Here is a 4,885-nt window from a genome sequence, read left to right as displayed (position 1 = left end):
CTTCTGCTACAAAATTCAGTGGCAATGACTGCTAAGGAAATGCGAAAATTAGCTGAGGGACACTCTGCCATCAAGACAGCATAGCAGAGGATAGTTTCGACCCATCGACCTCTGGGCCCAGCACGCTTCTGCTGCGCCACTCTGCTAACTCCCAAACAGCTTGTTTCAGAATGTCATTTCACTTGGATACAAGCAGCTCTTGGTGAACAACTTGCTAATGGTTTCACAGTCGTGGATAAAGAACTCTTTTGTAAAAACAGGTAAGAAGATTGATGTGACATTAGGACTTCTCAGACAGTTAAGATTTCACAGCAAAAATTAAAGATATGAAGCCTCGGGAGAACGTGACAGGAAACCGTGAAGAGAAAGAAAATTCAACCAACCACGTGAATTTTTGAAGATTTATGCCATTGGTACAATGATGCAAGAAATTATCCGTAATAGGGTCCTATAATGTGTGGATACTGTATTTGCATGCAGCTTTGATTTCAGATGCTGTTTTCTACTTAGTTCTTTCAAGTGCTTAACGTGAATTAGCTTGTTAGGCGGAAGAGTTCATACTCCACCAACACACTTTGGAAGACCCTCCAAGAGGTAAGAAACGGTGCCGGAAAAATAGAAAAATAGAACACACACCATTAGGCAGGTGGGATTTAACTTCCGTATCTGCACCCTTCAAATTCCTTCCATTGGATGGAACAAGTAAAGGTTAACAGCTGAAAACAGAATAAGAGAAAGAAGAAGGAGAAATAGAGGAAACCAGCATAAAATCAGAGATTTTCATTGTAATTTTGTTAGATGTCTATTCTCTTTATTCTGGAAGAGAGAGTTAGAGATTGAGAGACACACATGGAAAAAGAAACAGAGATAGGGATAGGGGAGGAAGAAAATGTCATTGGAATTTTCTACCAACTTGCCCAGGATTTTGGCAAATGTCCTCAAAGTAAACGTACTGTGAAAGGGCAGTTTTGACCAAGACATCCCAGATGGGACTCGAACCCACAATCCCTGGCTTAGGAGGCCAATGCCTTATCCATTAGGCCACTGGGAAAAAATGTGGTATGCTGGAATTGTACATTTCTTGTTGCTTCTAATTAGATCTGAGTGGAACAAAAAGAGAAGAGAACCGTTTAGGTCATGTAGGAGCGTTTCTTTCCTGTAATACTTTCAACAATGCAGTGGGTTTCTCTACAGTTGCTTCTGCTACAAAATTCATTGGCAATGACTAATAAGGAAATGCGAAAATTAGCTGAGGGACACCCTGCCATCAAGACGGCATAGCAGAGGATGGTTTCGATCCATCGACCTCTGGGCCCAGCACGCTTCCGCTGCGCCACTCTGCTAACTCCCAAACAGCTTGTTTCAGAATGTCATTTCACTTGGATACAAGCAGCTCTTGGTGAACAACTTGCTAATGGTTTCACAGTCGTGGATAAAGAACTCTTTTGTAAAAACAGGTAAGAAGATTGATGTGACATTAGGACTTCTCAGACAGTTAAGATTTCACAGCAAAAATTAAAGATATGAAGCCTCGGGAGAACGTGACAGGAAACCGTGAAGAGAAAGAAAATTCAACCAACCACGTGAATTTTTGAAGATTTATGCCATTGGTACAATCATGCAAGAAATTATCCGTAATAGAGTCCTGCAATGTGTGGATACTGTATTTTCATGCAGCTTTGAATTCAGATGCTGTTTTCTAATTAATTCTTTCAAGTGCTTAACGTGAATTAGCTTGTTAGGCGGAAGAGTTCATCCTCCACCAACACACTTTGGAAGACCCTCCAAGAGGTAAGAAACGGTGCCGGAAAAATAGAAAAATAGAACACACACCATTAGGCAGGTGGGATTTAACTTCCGTATCTGCACCCTTCAAATTCCTTTCATTGGATGGAACAAGTAACGCTTTAACAACTGAAAACAGAATAAGAGAATGAAGAAGGAGAAATAGAGGAAACCGGCATAAAATCAGAGATTTTCATTGTAATTTTGTTAGATGTCTATACTCTTTATTCTGGAAGAGAGAGTTAGAGATTGAGAGAAACACATGGAAAAAGAAACAGAGATAGGGATATGGGAGGAAGAAAATGTCATTGAAATTTTCTGCCAACTTGCCGAGGATTTTGGCAAATGTCCTCAAAGTAAACATACTGTGAAAGGGCAGTTTTGACCAAGACATCCCAGATGGGACTCGAACCCACAATCCCAGGCTTCGAAGGCCAATGCCTTATCCATTAGGCCACTGGGACAAAATGTGGCTTGCTGGAATTGTACATTTCTTGTTGCTTCTAATTAGATCTGAGTGGTAAAAAAAGATGAGAACACCATTTAGCGTATGTAGGAGCGTTTCTTTCATGTAATACATTCAACAATGCAGTGGGTTTCTCTACAGTTGCTTCTGCTACAAAATTCAGTGGCAATGACTGCTAAGGAAATGCGAAAATTAGCTGAAGGACACCCTGCTATCAAGACGGCATAGCAGAGGATGGTTTCAATCCATCGACCTCTGGGTTAGGGGCCCACCACGCATCCGCTGCGCCACTCTGCTAACTCTCAAACAATTTGTTTTAGAATGCTATTTCTGTTGGATACAAGCAGCTCTTGGTGAACAACTTGCTAATGGTTTCACAGTCATGGATAAAGAACTCCTTTGTAAAAACAGGTAAGAAGATTGATGTGACATTAGGACTTCTCAGACAGTTAAGATTTCACAGCAAAAATTAAAGATATGAAGCCTCGGGAGAACGTGACAGGAAACCGTGAAGAGAAAGAAAATTCAACCAACCACGTGAATTTTTGAAGATTTATGCCATTGGTACAATCATGCAAGAAATTATCCGTAATAGAGTCCTACAATGTGTGGATACTGTATTTGCATGCAGCTTTGATTTCAGATGCTGTTTTCTAATTAATTCTTTCAAGTGCTTAACGTGAATTAGCTTGTTAGGCGGAAGAGTTCATCCTCCACCAACACACTTTGGAAGACCCTCCAAGACTTAAGAAATGGTGCCGGAAAAATAGAAAAATAGAACACACACCATTAGGCAGGTGGGATTTAACTTCCATATCTGCACCCTTCAAATTCCTTTCATTGGATGGAACAAGTAACGGTTTAACAACTGAAAACAGAATAAGAGAATGAAGAAGGAGAAATAGAGGAAACCGGCATAAAATCAGAGATTTTCATTGTAATTTTGTTAGATATCTATACTCTTTATTCTGGAAGAGAGAGTTAGAGATTGAGAGAAACACATGGAAAAAGAAACAGAGATAGGGATATGGGAGGAAGAAAATGTCATTGAAATTTTCTGCCAACTTGCCAAGGATTTTGGCAAATGTTCTCCAACTAAATGTACTGTGAAAGGGCAGTTTCGACCAAGACATCCCAGATGGGACTCGAACGCACAATCCCTGGCTTCGAAGGCCAATGCCTTATCCATTAGGCCACTGGGACAAAATGTAGTAGGATGGATTTGTACATTTCTTGTTGCTTCTAATTAGATCTGAGTGGAACAAAAAGAGAAGAGAACCGTTTACCTCATGTAGGAGCGTTTCTTTCCTGTAATACTTTCAACAATGCAGTGGGTTTCTCTACAGTTGCTTCTGCTACAAAATTCAGTGGCAATGACTGCTAAGGAAATGCGAACATTAGCTGAAGGACACCCTGCTATCAAGACAGCATAGCAGAGGATGGTTTCGATCCATCGACCTCTGGGTTAGGGGCCCACCTCGCATTCGCTGCGCCACTCTGCTAACTCTAAAACAATTTGTTTCAGAATGCTATTTCTCTTGGATACAAGCAGCTCTTGGTGAACAACTTGCTAATGGTTTCACAGTAGTGGATAAAGAACTCCTTTGTAAAAACAGGTAAGAAGATTGATGTGACATTAGGACTTCTCAGACAGTTAAGATTTCACAGCAAAAATTAAAGATATGAAGCCTCGGGAGAACGTGACAGGAAACTGTGAAGAGAAAGAAAATTCAACCAACCACGTGAATTTTTGAAGATTTATGCCATTGGTACAATCGTGCAAGAAATTATCCGTAATAGGGTCCTATAATGTGTGGATACTGTATTTGCATGCAGCTTTGATTTCAGATGCTGTTTTCTAATTAATTCTTTCAAGTGCTTAACGTGAATTAGTTTGTTAGGTGGAAGAGTTCATCCTCCACCAAAACCGTTTGGAAGACCCTCCAAGAGGTAAGAAACGGTGCCGGAAAAATAGAAAAATAGAACATACACCATTTACCAGGTGGGATTTAACTTCTGTATCTGCACCCTTCAAATTCCTTCCATTGCATGGAACAAGTAAAGGTTTAACAGCTGACAACAGAATAAGAGAAATACCAGCATAAAATCAGAGATTTTCATTGGAATTTTGTTGGATGTCTATACTCTTTCTTCTGGAAGAGAGAGTTAGAGATTGAGAGACACACATGGAAAAAGAAACAGAGATAGGGATAGGGGAGGAAGAAAATGTCATTGGAATTTTCTACCAACTTGCCCAGGATTTTGGCAAATGTCCTCAAAGTAAACATACTGTGAAAGGGCAGTTTTGACCAAGACATCCCAAATGGGACTCGAACCCACAATCCCTGGCTTAGGAGGCCAATGCCTTATCCATTAGGCCACTGGGAAAAAATGTGGTATGCTGGAATTGTACATTTCTTGTTGCTTCTAATTAGATCTGAGTGGAACAAAAAGAGAAGAGAACCGTTTAGCTCATGTAGGAGCGTTTCTTTCCTGTAATACTTTCAACAATGCAGTGGGTTTCTCTACAGTTGCTTCTGCTACAAAATTCAGTGGCAATGACTGCTAAGGAAATGTGAAAATTAGCTGAGGGACACCCTGCCATCAAGACAGCATAGCAGAGGATAGTTTCGA

General features: G+C 40.4%; 2 non-coding genes across 2 annotated transcripts; both read right to left on the bottom strand.

Annotated features, from left to right (window-relative positions):
- Nucleotides 1-978: 978 nt before the first annotated feature.
- On the bottom strand, nt 979-1,051 carry trnar-ccu (transfer RNA arginine (anticodon CCU)). The gene has a single exon. It is a non-coding gene; the product is annotated as a tRNA-Arg (tRNA).
- A 1,125-nt stretch (nt 1,052-2,176) lies between these two features.
- On the bottom strand, nt 2,177-2,249 carry trnar-ucg (transfer RNA arginine (anticodon UCG)). The gene has a single exon. It is a non-coding gene; the product is annotated as a tRNA-Arg (tRNA).
- Between the last annotated feature and the right edge of the window lie 2,636 nt (nt 2,250-4,885).

Source organism: Erpetoichthys calabaricus, chromosome 5 (genome assembly GCF_900747795.2).
Source record: "Erpetoichthys calabaricus chromosome 5, fErpCal1.3, whole genome shotgun sequence".
NCBI classification, from domain to species: domain Eukaryota; kingdom Metazoa; phylum Chordata; class Cladistia; order Polypteriformes; family Polypteridae; genus Erpetoichthys; species Erpetoichthys calabaricus.
Note: the sequence above shows the minus strand (reverse complement) of the source record. Positions and strands in the feature narration are given on the sequence as shown.